The sequence below is a fragment of the Protopterus annectens genome, chromosome 1.part1 (genome assembly GCF_019279795.1).
Source record: "Protopterus annectens isolate FY-2018-M chromosome 1.part1, PAN1.0, whole genome shotgun sequence".
In the NCBI taxonomy this organism is placed as follows: Eukaryota; Metazoa; Chordata; order Ceratodontiformes; family Protopteridae; genus Protopterus; species Protopterus annectens.
This window is the reverse complement of record NC_056726.1, coordinates 502,642,903-502,662,112: the sequence shown is the minus strand read 5'-3', so window position 1 is coordinate 502,662,112 and position 19,210 is coordinate 502,642,903.

Here is a 19,210-nt window from a genome sequence, read left to right as displayed (position 1 = left end):
CACACCTGAATCTACCAGTTTCAAACTACTACTATTTGAACATCTATCCAAGAACGGGCATTGCTCCTGTGCCAAACCTGACTGACAAGATATCTATAACTCTCTCAACACACTGTCCACTCCTTATCTCATTTTCTCCCTCTCCACAGTGTTCATTACTACTCAAAAATAAATATATATATCAAGGAAATGTCATTTGGTCATAACTATTATTTAATATGTACACACTACCAACTTTATTTTTTTCTCACCTTGATCTTCACTGAAATGCTTGTGTTTTTCTTTTTGAACCTGTATCTACTAGAAAATTGTATGGAATACCACTTTGTACAGACTAACTAGAAGATGTGCATTCTGCATCTTACTGTATGCTTACTATTGTACTATCTAATAATTGTATATTGTTTGTATTTCTGTGGAGCTTTTCTCCCCAGGCCTCCACTGAAAATGGGCTTCTGGCCCAGTCGGACTTTCCCGGTAAACAAATATAAATAAATAAATAAATAATACTTCTTATTAGTCAGAAAATGCACGGTGATGGGAAATCTCTTGCTCTCTTAACTTTTTAAGGAAATTATTATTAAATTTAGAAATTGTCACTGGTTCTGGGCTCTTACCCCTTCACTATTTTTGACTTTGTCTAGAATTATTAAAAACATAAGGGCATTGATTCAATAATGGCTACCTAGGGTGGACTAGGCAGGATGTGTTGGATAGCAATTGATCATTGCCAGATTGTCGCACTGAGTAGTGTTGCCATTTAACACTGGTTGCTTCCCCAGTTGTGTTTTTGGCTGTGATGTCTTTGGTGTGGATTTTGTATACACTCCCTTCTCTGTGTGGGTTTTAGCCATGTGCTTTGGTTTCTTCTAGAAGAACCTCAGCTGAATAATACATGCCTCTGACCATTTGCTCTTTTATTTTCAGCTCATTCTAACTCCACAAGAGTACTCAGAAGGTAACTATACTCTCAGATAAGATTTTATATCCTTGCAAGAATTTGTCTTCTCAGTGTAATGAAGGACTACTATTTTGTGGGTTTTTAACATTAAGCTGTAGACAAAACTTATTTTTGTTGAAAGAAAAATATGAGATTAAATTTCTCATGATTTTCTGTACAGGCCATCATTAAAATAAAAAGTTGTATAAAAAAAGGCTGTATGATGCACATCTAGAACCTTATGACATTTGGAGGCCTAGCAGCCTCCCCACATACCAAGCTTAATTCAATTATTTCCACCAAACATATTACACTGGAGGAGTATTGGCCCATTAAGCTGTGTTAAAAGCATGAGGGGGAGCTAAAATGTAAGATAAATTGTGAAACACACAAGAAATAAGTAAGCTATTGGGGGCATAGCCAAGATGGTGAGCAGTTAAAAGCACTGTATTTTTGCTCTCCTTCATTTTGACATCTATGACAGGATTTTTACAGAAAAATTCAAAGAATACTTTTCAAAAGGATCATAGGAGGTTACTAGACTATCGACCCAGAGGTCATTTCATGCCTAGCCATTTCATCCCAATGTAATACCAATGATACTCTAATCAGTACCCAGGATTATATTTAGTAATGACTGCTCATGTCCAGGAGGGTTGTGGGTGCTATCCCCAGTAAGAATTTATGGTGCCCCATCCACTTGTCCATGTTCCTTTTGAACAGTGTCATAGAGGTGCTCTGCTTCACATGAATTGGCAGCCTGTTCCAAAGATGTGGCAGTTGCTAGGAGACAAATCCATCCCTCCAGCATGTCCTATTCAAGTAACAGGCCATATTTATATCCCTGAAATGGGTAGCTCTAGTCCTGTTTGATTTATAGATGTGCAGCAAATTCATTAAGTTTGGGTCAGAGATTGCTCTGTAAGCCAGGCATAAGTCTCCCCTAAGAAGTCTATATGATACTGAGTATAGTGACAGGGACTTTAGTCAGTCTGTGTAAGGCATGTGCTGGAGTCCCTTGATCTTCTTTGTTAGAATTCTCTGAGGTCTCTCCAATTGCTGCAGGTGCTTTGTACAGTACATACCAAAAGGGCGTTATACTCAGTTATGGGCCTGATTCATGATGAGTGCAGAGGGGTTATAACCTCCTTTCCTCTAGATGTGATGCCTTTGATAATCAAGTGTGCTATGTAGTAAGCCATCCTTACTACAGTAGACACATGCTGGTCAAAGTTAAGGTCATAGTATACTTGTGATCCCAAATCCCATACCACTTTGTAGATACATAGGGCGTTGTCCTTAATTTGATAGTGTGAAGGGACATTGCTTTTACCAAACGGAATGATGATGCATTTCTTTGCATTTAGTTTGAGACCATGACTAAGACACTAGTTGTTGGTCTGTGTAAGACTTTCCTGGGGATTCGATAATTGCACCCAGTTTAAAATTGTCCTCAAACCTGGTCAGCCATAGTAGGGGGCCCAATACTAACCCTTGTGGCACCCCGCTGGTGACAGGTCTGCTGGCTGATGTGGAGTCGCCCACTTTGATAGTGTGTGACTGGTTTGTGAGCTAGTTGGCAACCCACCATACAACAAAGGGGTTTACATTCAGTTTCCTAAGTTTATCATGAATGCCTGAGTGTGTGATTGTGTGGAAGGCCTTGGTTAAGTTGAGGTATGCTGTGTGCACATATTTGCCCTCGACAATGGCCCTGGTCACATTTCTGAAGAAATCCACCAGGTTTAACAGGCAGGATCTGTCCTTGATGAAGCTGAATTGGGTCTGATCCAGGGTTTGGAGGTCATCTATGTCTTTATTTATGAGGTCCCTGATGATATGTTCCATGGCCTTAGAGATGAGGCTGGTCAGACTTATCGGCCTATAATTTCCTGGGTCTGTGGCTAAGCCACCTTTGTGGAGGGGAATAACTGCTGCCATTCTCCATTCTGCAGGAACATAGCCTGTGGTTAGGCTGTGATTGAATAGGGTACCTAATGGTGATGTTAGTTCATGTTTTAGTTTGTTTAGAAGACAGCCAAGGATGCTGTCTGGTCCCATAGAGGCTGTGTTTTTTGCCATAGACAAGACTTTACTGACTTGCTTTTCAAATATGTAGGGTGGGGGAAAGTTGAGGGCAAGTTTGGTGATAAGTTTTGAGGGGATAAGGGAGAGAAATTTTTGCCAAATCTGTCCACCAGCAGGTTTACTATCTCTGCGGGACCAGTGGATGTGATAAAGTTAGTCACTAGTTCGGCACATGCTTGGGTCCTACCTTTTAGGCTATGTACATAGCTGTAAAAGGCCTTATGGTTATCCTTAGCTGAAATTGCTAAGCTTTTCTCAAGGTTACCCTTACAGGATTTGACATGTTGTCTTATGTGCCTGTTGCAGATGAAGAGGGTGCTTTTCCATTGCTGGGGCCTCACCTTAGTTTTCTTAGACACATAGCCGGCCTTAGGCATAGGCCAACTAGGCAGCCTCCTACGGCGCCACTCTAGCAGAGGTGCTTTTCCAGTAATCTGGATGGTGTAAATAGACCAGGATGGGGGCATAGGGTGGTGTTGGGGGGAGCTGTGGAGACCTTTTGCCCAAGGCACCAGTTGACCAAAGGCCGGTACTGCTTAGACAACAACTTTTTATATTTGTTGATGCTGGATGTCCACCATGGTGGCTTTTTTTACTTGGGGCTCTGGCTTTTATTGTCTCTGGAACAGATGAGTCTATTCAATTATACAAGTGATTCTACAGGGTTTTAGAGTAAGCTTTGGTGTTGTTACCAGTTCCAGTTGGGGGTGGGACATGGAATGCATTTATACCGTCTCCTAGGAGGGTATAGTTTACCTTGGTGAAGTTTTTTAGTCTGACTTGACCCTTTGTGTGTTCTGGTGTTAGTGCCAGTTCAAAGACAATTGATTTGTGGTCAGGTTTATCTAATGAGGGTCTGACTGTTGTTGTGGTGGTGCATCTGTTTGTCATGTTACTGAGGACCAGATAAAGTATGTTTAGTCCTCTTGTTGGGGTTTGAACTAGTTGTTCCAGGGCATGTGAGTTAACAAAGTCAAGCTACTTTTGCTCCAGTGAGTTAGGGCTAGAGTAGGTCTCCCAGTTGATGGTGGGTTAACTGAAATCCCCCATGACCAGAGTGTTTGGCAATATATGGATTGACTCAAGTTTGGTCATGTAGGTCTCATGCACATCATGATCCATGGAGGGAAATCTATAAATAGCTGTGACTTGAATGGGGGTCTTACCCACAGTAATCTGAACTTGGAGTAACTCTATGGAGTTGTCTTGTCTAACTAGTCAGGATATGAATTTATTACTAATATAGATAGAAACACTGCCTCCTTTGTTTCTCACACATTCATTTTGTGGTCTGAAGGTGTGGAAGACATTGTAGCCTTGAAAGGCCAGGGTACTCTCTAAAGCCTTGAAACAGGTTTCTGTGACTGCACAGACATCTACATCCTCCACTGATAGGAGTGCTTCCAGGGTGTGCAGCTTTTGATTTAAGCTCCTAGCATTTAACAGTATAACCCTTATTACATTATGATTGGCAATTTTCACATTGGCAATTTTGTTTTTGAGACCTTGCCTAAAAAAGGCACTATGGGAGAGGCAACAGCCTTTGCAAGCAGCTGAAAGCCTAGTGGTGCCAGGTGCGAACAGTCTCTGGCAAAGGAGTGAGGTTTGTCGACCATGTCATCTCAGGCTGACAGAAAGTGGATCCCCTTTGAATGACACCCAAAACTAAGCCAATTATTAAAACTGATCATTTTCTGTTTATATTGAGACATCATTCTAGGTAAGGGTAATATGATACTCAAGGGTAGGGACATACCTGCCTGGGACACATACTCAGAGAGGTCAGTAATGTCTCTCTTCATATAGTCCAGTGAGGTACATCTCAGGCCATTTCCTCCAACATGATATAAGACAGAGTCATAATGGTAGTTGTTGCAGAGAGACCTGAGTGATGCATAATCTGATAAATCCTGACACTGGACAGGCAGTTGACTGTGACTTTTTCCTCATCTAAGCTGGTGATTAGGACATGTGTGTGTCTCACTATGGAGTCTCAATGACAATAAAATTTGGTTTATGAGTGTTACACCTTGAGGGCTTGGTTGCTATGTGTCTTAGCTGCTGTGGGAACTGTGTTAGTTGTAGCAGTCTTGTGTTGTGGAGGTCTCTCTTGTTTCAGTAAGTTTTTTTGAGAGAACCTCTTAGTATGTTGATTTATGTGTTGGATGCATACTATGTGTATGAGTAGTGGTACTATGTGCATGAACAGTGGTGGATGAGTTGACAACCTCTTCAATGTTACTGTTTTGAGTGCTAGAGAGCAGGGATTCAAGATTCTTGGTGTAGATTCATCTCTCACACTCTGTTTTAGAGTCATTTGTCAGTAGAGGGTTGTCAGTGATGGATGTATAATTAAACTACTTCTGAATAAACTACTACAATAAAAATAAGTTTGAAACCTTTTCATTGCTTTTTCCTGTTAAGAAACAAATTCCCTCAGAATGTGTCATTCTAAACCCAGTATACAGGCAATGGAATGAAGAGAGACATTCAGTCTATACTCATCAGCACCAACGAGCTTTCTATAAAGATTGATAAACATGAAAGCAAATAGACAACATTAAGGAGGAATGTAAAAAAAAAACAGGTAGAATATATCTGGCATGGCTTAGTGGTAAATTACTTTGTCTATGGTGCGCAGAGTCCTGGGTTCAAGCCTTGCAGAGGCTGTTTATAGTTACCAAGGCTATAGACGAGGGAAAGGTGGTACACACAACCTACCTAGACCTCGCAAAGGCCTTTGCCACCATTCCCCATTCTGGTATTATAGACAAGCTCACCAGCCTGAACATAAACCCCTATGTCACAAGATGGGTTGCCAACTGGCTCAAGGACAAAACTCACATGGTAAGAGTTGCTGGAGCTAGGTATGACTCTAAACTGGTTACAAGTGGCATTCCCCAGGGCTCAGTCCTAGGACCCCTCCTGTTCAACATATACTTCTCAGAGGTACAGGCAAGCACAGGAGGACTATGGCTGACCAAGTTCGCAGATGACTGCAAACTAGGGGTTATAATTGACTCTCCGGCTGACACAGACATCCTCTAAAAGGGTCTCACTGAGACAGATACCTGATGTCAAAATCATGGCCTCAAGCTAAATGCCAAAAAGTACATAGTCATCTCCTTTGGAAAAAACAAAGTACCCACAAACTACCACATAGGTGGTAGTCCCCTAAATACGGAAGAAGTAATAAGGGATCTGAGGACCTAAGTAGATAGTAATCTCTCCTTTGATAATCACATTGCCAAAGTGGTTAGAAAATCCTTCTATGTGGCCCACCTAATCACAAAAAAGTTTGCATCCAGATCAAAAGAGGTCATTGTGCCCCTCTACTCATCACACATCAGACCCATCATAGAGTACAACACCCCATTTGGGATGTACCTTACAAGACACCTGCAACAGCTGGACAGACCACAGAAGTACCTCATCAAGAGGATCACTGGCCTCAAACAGATGCCCTATGCAGCTTGACTGAAGAAACTCCAGCTGTACTCGGTTGCATACCACCTACTCAGAAGTGATCTCTGCCTGACATACAAGGCCATGTCCAACCCAGAATTGATGGACATGCTCCACCTAAAGAAAACCATATCCCCTCGAGCCACACGCTTTAGGGATCTAAACCTCACCACAACAATAAATAGGATGTGTTAGAGGGATAGATTTTTGTCCCAGAGATTTCTCATACTTTGGAACAAGATTCCAATCTACATTAGGCAGAGCTCCTCACTAACACTCTTCAAGAGAAACCTTGATGAGTGTATGGGAAACAGAAAGTTTAATCCGGGGATCACTTCATTGGCTCTGCTGGACAGAGACACAGGGAACTAATCTAAGGGGGCGGCAAAAGTCAACACATTCTGGGTAGGCTTATAAATGCCTTTGGGCAGATAGCCTAGTACCTACCTATGAACCTAAGTGCTGAGTAAAGCTCTTAAACAACAATCTTTGCAAATTTCAAATACAGAAGAGTCAATAACTGATTTAAATGGAAGATGATTGACAGTGAGAAAAATATTGAATTTTTCCTGAAACAAAATAACTTATTTTGGGAAAAAATAGATCTAGAAAACAGATCCAGAAGGAACAACATTAGGATTTATGGCATCCTAAAGAAAGAGGAAGGAGACAGTGTGATTCAATTTCTAAATACCTGCCTGCCTATGACATTGAACCTGCCTGAAGCTCTTTCCTTTAGTATTGAGAGGGCACAAAGATCACTTTCCAATACACCAATAAAGAAAAATCCACCTACACCAAGGTCAGTGATAGTTAGATTCTTTTCCAGTTAAGATAAAGATCTTGTTTTAAAGATGGTGTGAACTAATTATCCAGTTAAAATAAAAGAAAACATTATAAGATTTGACAATGATTATTCAACTTCATTTATGTCAAAAAGAAAAGCATATCTCTTACAAAGGGCTTAAATAAAAACAATATTAAAGCACAAATTTTGTTTCCAGCAAAAAATGAAGATGCATCTTACAGAAGGACAGAGAACTTTTGACATTTTGGAAGAGGCTTTGGGGATTATACAGAGGAATAAAATTCTAGAAAAACAGATGAAATGGACTGGAGTTTGTCTACATCTCTCAAAAGAAATGCAACAAGGAATGGACGGTCAGTTAAGGATAAACAGTAAAAACTGAAAGATCAAAAGTAAATTAAGGCACCAAAGTTACACACTGGAAATCAGTCACTGTACTTTATTGCAGAAGACAAACGGTAAGCGCTTTCACAACTTAATGTTGCTTCATCAGACCACATCACTGCAACTGATGCTTGGTTAAATACTAGGACAACTAGTATGACATCACAATTTAAAGAGATATTACTCCACTAACATAAGAACATATATCAATATCCATAAGAAAAATGCATAAAATATATAGAAAGGTGTGTATTTACACACAATAATATTTAAAAACAATAATATTTAAAAACAATGATGAAACAACATTAAGTTGTGAAAGCGCTTACCGTTTGTCTTCTGCAATAAAGTACAGTGACTGATTTCCAGTGTGTAACTTTGGTGCCTTAATTTACTTTTGCTGTTGTTGTGTGTTTCGGGCACCTCAGTGTACCTGCAGCCGTTTGGTTTTTGCATCTTCAGTTCCTATTTTCTATTCGGCTAAGGACACACTGCACATGGATATAATATGGACATGGATACCAACCAAGAATCATCTAATGAGCACCGTCGATTTTTAAAGCTTCTTGATGTACCAGTGAATCCATTATTAAATGCTGACATACAGGCAAATACAGTGGATATTGGTTCAGAGATGGAAAAAATGCTTGAGTTTCAGGCACAATATAGGGGGCTAGAAAACCTTCTTTATAAGTACAAACGACTACAATGGCGAAGTATACACCTACAAGCTTCATTGGAAGCTAAAGTAATACCTTGAGGTCTACGTATCTTAAATATGCCAACTTATGGGAATACATATCCTGAACTCTTACGTAAGTGGCAAGAATTGAATTTATCTTTTAGCTCCAAGTATATGGAGCTCCTTATAGAGTTTTTTACACCTCTTGAAACTGAGCTCAAGACTGAAATTGTGACACTAGAAAACCAGATATCTGTAACCTTTCCTGCTACTATCACCCTTATGGGCCAGTTGCATGAAAGCATTAGTGCCTATGAGAAAAAGCTTCAAAATGTTAAATTAAATAAATTAAACAGAGATAAAACTGATTTTAGCAACAATAATGTCTTCTCATGGCCGAGAGACCCTACAAATAGAACCCCTTTGTATAATCCTGCTACAGTGAACAGAGGAACTAGTAGGACACTAAATACTGAGACACAGGCTTCCACTTCCTGTTCTCGTGCTATTGAGATGAGGGAAAGCATGGCAATACAACAAACTGACCAAGAACATGTAAATTCTAGTGTTCCTACTCTCCAAGTTGCATCCTTTGCTTCTATAGTGAATGGGAATACATCTACATCGAATATGGATAAAAATTCGAAGTCAGAAGAACAAAGGAATGCAAACAATATAGGTAAGACTCCAATAGACACTTCACAAGCAAATGCTACAGATACTAGTGTTTTTTTAGAGAATTTGAAAGTGGGAGAATTCACTTTGAAAGCAGCTCTTCCATTCAGAGCTCGAGCCAAAAGCAATCCCAATATGGGAAAGACAGCAAGGGAAAATCAAATGGACAGAACTGCACACTTTTCAAAGAAAAGGAGGATGTAAAAACTGATCTTATTGTTAACATTTCTTCCTTTACTCTAACTAATGAACAAAACAGTTTGCTTAATAAGGGTTTGTCTTTTATACCTGCCAAGATGACATGCTCGACAAGCCACGATGCTTCGCTAGGGACGGCTTGCACCTGTCACCCCTGGGCTTTCGGATATTGGCAAAGGCTCTTGCTACCTCCATAGTGCCTTTTTTAGGCAAGGCTCAAAAGACAAACCCACCTCCATAGGTATCACAAGGGATAAGAAATTAAGAGTAATGCTACTCAACGCCAGAAGTCTAAACCTCAAGATGCACGCACTCAAAACTCTCCTTAGCATGGAGAACATTGATATCTGTGCAGTAACAGAAACCTGGTTCAAGGCTCCCGAGAGCACCCCAGCACTACCAGGTTATACCTCATACCATGCTTTTCGCCCCAAAACTTGGACCGAACCACAAAAGGAGGGGAGTATCAATATTCGCCAAAGATACCCACACCTCCAGGTTGGTGGCACAGCACGAAGCATCAGAGACTATCCATGTGCAACTAACTGTGGGTAAAACTGCCTTCCAGTTTATAGCCTGCTACAGACCACCCTCCCAAACACAGGAACCCCACTTGGCCTTCCTGAGAATACTGGAAAATATGAAGGTCTCTCCAAACACCATTATATTGGGCGACTTCAACTACCCAAACATAGACTGGGAGCATTACTCTAGCTCCAACATCCTAGCCCAAAGGTTCCTAGAATTTATAAACTCAAATGCTATGGAACAACTTGTTACCACTCCCACAAGAGGGGAAAACATACTGGACCTGATCATCACCAACATGGGGACACTATGCTCCAGACCAGAAGTGTATCCCTCACTGGTAAGATCAGACCATAAATTAATCTCACTGGATATTCACATCCCGACCCCACCCCCTGCCCAGAAAACCACAGTGAAAAACTTCTCTAAAGCAATTTCACACGCCTCAAAACCGAGGCGAATCCTTCAAAGCCCCGGCCTGTGGAAAATACGTCCCAGACCGCAGAATCCTTTATAAACGCATTCTATGAACACCTTCAGGAATGCATGGATCATGCAATCCCAAATAAAACCAAGACCCAATCCTCCAAAGGCAGATGTCCTGTCTGGTGGACCCCAGCCATAAACAAACTATACAATAGAAGGAGGAAGCTACTACATGATAGAGCAAAATCCCAAAAGGGAAGGCATCTCTGATCAGTATTAGCAAAAACTATGGGCACTCATAAAATCGTCTAAGGCCAGCTTCGAGAGAAAAATTGCACAGGACACTAAGGATAATCACAAGGCTTTCTTTAGTTATGTTAGGAACCTGGGTGGGAATTCCCAGATATGCTCAGAATTAGTCCAAAATGACAAAAAATACACCGAGCCCACAGACATTGCCAACATCCTAGCTGACAGGTTCAGTGGAAACGTCTCCGCCCTCGCCCCACCAAAAGGGCCAATATCTATCCGAAGAGAGTGCTGTCCCCCCTGACATCTCAGATGCGCAGTTAAGAGCCGCCCTCTCCAAAGCAAAAACACAGCATCAATGGGACCAGATGGTGTCCCGGGCTGCGCCCTACATGAACTCCAAGAAGAGCTAAACCCAAACATAAAACTACTGTTCAATCTTAGCCTTACTACAGGATATGTACCCAAAGAGTGGCATACAGCAACAGTGGTCCCTCTCCACAAAGGTGGTGCCTCAACGGATCCTGGAAACTATCGCCCCATAAGCCTGACTAGCTTGGTCTGCAAAGCTATGGAAAGGATCATCATGGACCTCATAAATAAAGATATTGGGGACCTACAGACACTGGATCCTACCCAGTTTGGCTTTGTTAAGGGCAGATCCTTCCACTTAAACCTGGTCAATTTCTTTGAAACAGTCACCAAGGCCATTGATGAGGGGAAGGTGGTCCACACAGCCTACCTGGACCTCGCAAAAGCCTTCGATACAATACCCCACTCGGGCATTATAGATAAGCTCACCAGCTTAAATATAAACCTCTATGTCACTAGATGGGTTGCAAACTGGCTCAAGGACAGAACCCACATGGTTAGAATTGCTGGAGCCATGTCAGACTTCAAACCAGTTACAAGTGGCATCCCACAAGGCTCAGTCCTGGGACCTCTCTTGTTCGGTATATATTTCTCGGCGGTACAGGCCAACACGGAAGGACTGTGGCTGACCAAGTTCACAGATGACTGCAAACTGGGCGCCATAATCAACTCTCCAGCCGACACAAGCATCCTCCAAAAGGGCCTCATAGAAACAGACAACTAGTGCCAGAGCCATGGCCTCAAGCTAAACACCAAAAAGTGTATAGTCATCCCCTTTGGCAAAAACAGTGCCCACAAATTACCACATAGGTGGTAATCCATTAAGTACAGAAGAAGTCATTAGGGACCTGGGGACCCAAGTTGATAGCAATCTCTCATTTGACAACCACATGGCCAAAGTGGTTAGAAAAACATTTTATATAGCCCACCTAATCATGAAGGGATTCACATCTAGATCAGGGAGGTCATCGCCTCTTTACTCATCCCTCATCAGGCCCATAATTGAGTACAATGCCCCTTTGGCATGTACCTTACCAGACACCTGCAGCAACTGGAAAGACCCCAAAAGTACCTCACCAAGAGGATCAAAGGGCTCAAACAGATGCCATATGATGCCCGGTTAAAGAAACTCCAGCTCTACTCAGTGGCATACCGCCTGCTCAGAGGCAATCTGTGCCTGATGTATAAAGCCATGTCCAACCCGGAATTAATGGACATGCTGCACCTCAGAAAATCCAAATCCCATTGAGCTATGCGCTCGAGAGACTTGAACCTCAGCACTGAAATAAATAGGACATGCTGGAGGGACAGATTCATAACCCAGAGGCTCCCTTCACTCTGGAATAAAATCCCAGTCCAGGTTAGGCAGAGTCCCACATTGACTCTCTTCAAGAGGAATCTTGATGAATGGATGGGAGATCGTAGGTTTACCCCAGCTATCACTTCTGTGTCACTGTTAGACAGAGGCACAGTATACTAACCTCAAAAAAAGGCATAGCAAAATTAATTTAAAATGGGTGGCGAAAGCCAAACACACTCTGGCTAGGCTTATAAATGCCCTAGGGCAGATAGCCTAGTATGAACCTATGAACCTATGAACCTAAGAAGGCAGATTTAACTGAAATGCTAACAGACTTGAAATTGCTTGGTAGGAATTTATCATTAAAATGCATGTTTCGTAATAATGAAAATGTCAATGTAAATATATACAAGAAACCTAGCACTTTTGTACCCCCCACCCCTCCAGGCATACAAAGATTTTTAGATATCTGTGAAAATGCTTTTAATGAAGCTTATACTCCTGGCACGCAAGGCTGCACCTTTCATAATTTAAATACAGAAGAATATAGGGCTCTACATGAATTGCAGGATTTACATTCTCTTATTATTAAACAAGCAGATAAAGGTGGTAAAATTGTATTAATGGACAAAGATTTATATGTTAACCAGATGAAGGTTTTGCTACTAGATACTTGTACCTATCAAATGCTAACAAAAACAGCTGTAGTTGCTATCACTGATAAAGTGTCTTTGTTAGTGTTTGATTTACTGATTACAGGATTAATTGATGAATCCTTATTTAATTATTTTTCAGTACAAAAACCTCTAGTTCCTAGGATCTATGGACTCCCTAAAATCCATAAACATCCCACGGTTCCTCCTTTACGCCCCATCGTATCAGGAGCAGGATGGTGCACTGAGCCTCTATCTATTTATATAGAAGGCATTTTACATGAGTTCTTGGATAGTTGTTATACAGTTCTTAGAGACACAAAAATGTTTTTACAGCGGTTGCAAAATAGAATGGAAACCATTGATAATGATGAAGAATTTGTATTCCTTACCATGGACATTGAATCTCTTTTTACTAATATTCCAAATGTTTGGGGTATTGATAGAATAAGAGAATTCCTCGATATGAATAAGAAGCTGACTACTAATAAGATTATGCTAGTCTGTGCACTATTGGAGATTATACTTGAAAATAATATTGTAGCTTTTCAGGATCAATTTTTTCTACAGAAGATTGGTGTGGCTATGGGCACTTCCTGTGCAAATAGCTACGCCAATCTATCACTAGTACGATGGGAAGAACAATATGTTTTGTCAGATGTTAACCCATTTTTTGGCTACATTCTCTGGTACGTCCGTTTCGTGGATGATGTTTTTGTCTTGTGGAAAGGGCATGGTGAAAATATCAGTAATTTCATTGATTACCTGCATAGTACTACAGACTTTTTGAAGTTTACTTTTACTTTTTCTGATACATGTGTTGATTTCTTGGATGTGAGTGTCACCCTTACTGATTTAAAGCAGATAAGAACCAGTATTTATCACAAACCTACAAGAACCAATACCTGTCTGCACAGGTCAAGCATGCACCCGAGACACATACCTAGAAATGTCCTCAAAGGACAAGTCTATAGAACCCTACACCTACATAATAATGATGAAGAGGCAGTAGTTGCTTTAAATAAGTTACAAGACTAATTTCAAACAAGAGGCTATTCTAGCTCAGAAATCACTAGAGTGATAGCAGATGCATGGAAATTGAGATCTACAAGATGTAAACCATACATGAGCTCTTATAGTGCTGATACAAGTATACCTTATGATACAAGTATTGATAGAAATAAGTTTAGAATAGTTTTAGATTTGCAAGTGACATCAATAAGTATACGGAAATTATTAAAAAGAATTGGCACCTATTACATGAAATACCAGGTCTGGTTTCCACAGTTGGTGACACCCCAAACTTCAGTTTTAGAAATAATGTGTCTTTAAAGCAGCAGCTCTGTAATAGAGAACATCAGTCTTTTAGAAAAAATATTTCAAACAGACAGGGCACCTTCCCGTGCAGGAATTGTGCTGCTTGTCAGCATGTCTACACTAAAAATGAGTACATTCATCCTGTGAAATGTTTTAAACTTTATACGAAGAATTATTATGATTGTAAAAGTGTCGATGTTGTTTATTTTTGTTTTTGCCAAGCATGCCATGCCTATTATGTAGGCAAAACAAATAGGAGCTTTAAAGAAAGAATGTTAGAACATATAAGGGACATACGGAACCAGAAGCAATCAAATGCTCTAGCTGATCATGTCCTGAATGCAGACAGTAGCCATTGTTTTAAATTTTTAATCTTACAACAAATAGTAAGGACAAACAGAGGTGGTGACGTAGAAAACCACACTGAAGAATTAGAACAACAATGAATCACTAAATTACAAGCAGATAGATATCCTGGTTTGAATGGCTGCACCTCATTAGTTCCTTACTTTAAGGCCAGGTGCCTTAAACACTAAAACATGAGTGTTTTATATATATATATATATTTCATTGTACTATTATGGTTATATGTGTGTGTGTGTGTGTATATATATATATATATATATATATATATATATATATATATATATATATTTTAATAACCATCAGGGATGACACCCCCCCCTTTTTAAATATTAATATTTTTTAAATATTATTGTTTTTAAATATTATTGTTTTTAAATATTATTGTGTGTAAATACACACCTTTCTATATATTTTATGCATTTTTCTTATGGATATTGATATATGTTCTTATGTTAGTGGAGTAATATCTGTTTAAATTGTGATGTCATACTAGTTGTCCTAGTATTTAACCAAGCATCAGTTGTAGTGATGTGGTCTGATGAAGCAACATTAAGTTGTGAAAGCGCTTACCGTTTGTCTTCTGCAATAAAGTACAGTGACTGATTTCCAGTGTGTAACTTTGGTGCCTTAATTTACTTTTGCTGTTGTTGTGTGGTTTGGGCACCTCAGTGTACCTGCAGACATTTGGTTTTTGCATCTTCAAAAGCTGAAAGATAAATGAAAAATTACTTCATTCCCATTGTAATATTGGTTATGTAACACAAAAGTATATGAATAGTAAGGATCAGATAATAATATCACTTTTAACAAGCTAAATCATATTTATTCCTTATTTCAAATATACTTAGTTTAAGTTACATATATAACTGAAACTAATTAATTCCAAATAGAGCTTAATAAGTCATACCAAACATATCATTCAATGTCAAATATCAATATGATCAAACTTAGGTAAAGAAACAAACATTTTAAGTTCTTAATATGGTTTTGTGATGTGTTACTAAACACAGTACTTGGAATTTAAATGTTAGCAAAAAAGTGCACTGAGTTGCATGCAAATTCACATAAGTGGCAGTTTTACCTACACAAAAGAAATTATTGGAATGTCACTAAACAATTAACACATCATTAACACCTTTACTAGTTGAAATCTTGCACCACTAAATAGATGGCATCCTTTCAACACAAGTTTTACTGTTAGATTGATGAAAGCATCATATAAAAATAACACATGAAAAACTAAAAAAAATCCACATATTAAATGTAGTAATCATTGTTGTATCTCTAATAATGTTTAGTTACTGTCTTCATACAATATTTAGTAGTTATTTACTGTTTAAAGTACACACAAATCCACCACTCTTTGACAACGAAAGACAAAAACCGTTTAAAAGGCGAAAGAACGCGATAAGAGCCGGCTAAAAACTTGAAATAACGTTTATTGTTGTAACCCTTTCGGCAAGGACTTTGCCTCACCTTCCTCAGACAAAAACTAGAAGCATCAATTAATCTGCCTTTTAAAACCACTAAATAAACTTATTATTCAATTAGCATTAAATAGAATAATTAACCATTCAAGACAGCAAATGAAACTTCTTGAAACGTTAAACTTTAAGCTTTAAACTTTGAATGCTTTGAAATTTGAGAACCAAAGATGCAGAGTTACCACACAAATATAATACACAAATATGAAAAATATATATATCATAATAAACAAAAAAAAATCAATAAAACAAAATTAAAATAAAGTAAACTAGAATAAACTAAAATGCCTATTGGAAATCTCAAGATGTTTCATAACATAATACCTATAATCCATCGACCAAAAATACATGTTACTAATAACAACAATTAATTAACCTATTACAGTCAAAAAATACCCATGTTAACAAACCTAGGGTACATTGATAAATAAATTAACTGCATTTTCAAACCCTGATCAAGTGAGCTAACCATAATAAATTATGCTTTTTTAAATCATATTATAACATCTACAAATGTATGAAAAACAACCACATATCAGTTAGTGAATGAAAATGAATGAGATTGTAAATATATTAATAAATACAAATGTATACCAATTGTGTACACATTAAATAAGTGTCTAAAAATATATATAAAATGTGTACCAACATATAAATACATTTCATTCAATAACGATCACCTTTTGAGGACAAGCAACCGTAAAAAAACATTTTATAGAAATATTTTCATTCAACCCTGGGAATATATGTGCCCTTGTCCTAATTTGCCACATCAATTCATCTATTTCTAGAAGAATTTGCCAGGGTCCCCCTCTGATATTATTGGGCCTATGTTGTAATATGGCAAATTTAAAACTATGGAAAGGATGTTCTATACAATGTTTAGCCAATGCATTGTTAATGTCTTTTCTACCTATAGCGTAACAATGCTCGTATATACGCTGTCTAAACTTCCTCTCAGTTTTTCCAATATAATAACCATTGCATTGGTTACATAAAGCTACATATGTGACACTTTTAGTGTCACAATTGTATCTATAATTAACTTTGTATATTTTATCATTAATACAAAGTTGATTACTGACCATAATTTGTTTACCTTGAGAACAAGCTCCACATTTAAACATACCAGTAGGCCTGTTCAACTGTGGCTTCCTTTGGTTCTCTAGGATAGCTTTAAGGTTAAGGCCCCTCCTATATGTGATCTTGGGCCTTGTACCTAAAGATTTTGACAGGGTTTTGTCACCATTAATGATATCACAGTTTTTGTTAAAAATATCCCTAATCACATGATAGTCAAGAGAAAAAGTACATAGAAAACTAGTTTGATGTACTCTCGAAGTGTTACTATTATGTGGCACTTCGTCTTTAGATAAACCCTCCTGACTGAGTGCACACACTATGGAAGTCATTCCTAATCCTGTCAATAAAGGTTTAAAATATCCTACACTTCTTTTAAAAACCACTTCCTTTTTAATGTTGATGACCATGTGTCCAGGATACCCCCTATTCATAAACATATTCTGAAGTTGTTCACATTCAGACTCAAAGTCAAAATTGTCAGAAATCATGCTAGCAGCCCTAACCATTTGGTCTTTAACAACGGCCTTTTTCTGATGATATACGTGGTTGCTAGAAAAATGTAGAAATGCATTAGAATAGGTCAGTTTCCTGTATATTACACTTTTATATCTACCATTTTCTTTGTCATTGATCAACAAAATATCAAGATAGTTTATTGAATTCTCACCTATAACATAAGTGAACTCTAAAAAGTTAGTGGTTAGTGTAATGTTATCAATAAAGGTAGGTATTAGAGCCATGTCACCTTTCCAAATGCAAAACATGTCATCCTGGTACCTAGTGTATCAGGAGACATTGTCTCTAAACAGGGTATTGGTGAACAAAAAATTATTCTCCCAATGTGCCATGACAGCGTTAGCAAAACTTCCACCGCAGGGCGAACCCATAGCGACGCCAGTCTTTTGCAAGTAGTATTGCCCCTCAAAGACCATGAAATTGTTTGTTAACACTAGCTCTAATAATGTTTCAATGAGACAAATGATGTTATCATCTAAATTCTTAGAATGTCAAAAATCCCTTATCCACTCTAGACCAATCTTTTGTGGAATTACAGTGTAAAGATCTTTGATATCTATTGTCAAAAAGCATTCTGTTTGTATTCCAAGTCATTAATGTTTTTCAAAAACCCCCATGAGTCTTTGCAAATTTGGGGCTCACTCTCAACAAGTGGTTTTAAAACGCTGTCAATGTATTTGGCACAACCATATGTAATAGACCCCCAACCGTCAACAATGGGTCTAAAAGGGGGGTTGTTGATGGCTTTATGTATCTTGGGGGTGCCAAATAGGGCAGGTGTTATGGGCGCTATCATTGATAAATACTGGTGAAGGTCCATATCTGTAAACTCTTCCAGAAATAAATCACCTAAAATAGACCTAATCTTTTTATATACTAGATTAACTTCATTCAGAGTAACTCGAGTGTAAACCATTGTGTTAAGATGTTTGAACATACTGTCAACATAGGTACAATTGTCCATAAACACCAGACCCCCACCCTTGTCAGGCTTCATGACCCTTATATTACAACCCTTCAACAAGTTTAAAAAGTCATACTCAAAAGGGCTAATGTTGTTAGTAATGTTGTCCCTCCGACAATTATTCTTGCTGTTAATGGCCCTAATGTCCATTTCACACATTTTTTCAAAAAGATATAAACTTGGATGTAAAGGAGGGTTAAACAAGCTCGAGACTCTGATAGAATTTATCATACTAGAACTAGTCCTTGTCGAAAGCACTTACAACAATAAACGTTATTTCAAGTTTTTAGCCGGCTCTTATAGCATTCTTTCGCCTTTTAAACAGTTTTTTACTGTTTAAAGTAACTTGCTAAGCCCTTATTTTAAAATGAAAGTTAAAAATTAATACTTGTGATTGTTGTGAGTTTATCTGTGCAAGTAGAGTTTCTGAAAAGATTTTATTTGTATTTGTGGAAGTATGTAATAGTTTAAAGAGTTTTGTTGCTTTTTTTTCTTGATTAGATGGGTTTGAAGGGTTAAAATTTAAGATTGAAGTGTTTAAATTCACTTGCAAATGCTGTGGGCATTTCTGTGCATGTAAATAAAGCTAAACAAACTATTTTCATAATTTTAATATAATTTAGCTTTAAAAGAAGCTATTTAGTTGTGCAAGAACTTTTGCAAGGCTCTATAAGCTTTAAAATGTGCTATAAGTTGTTGTTCTTACCTTCTT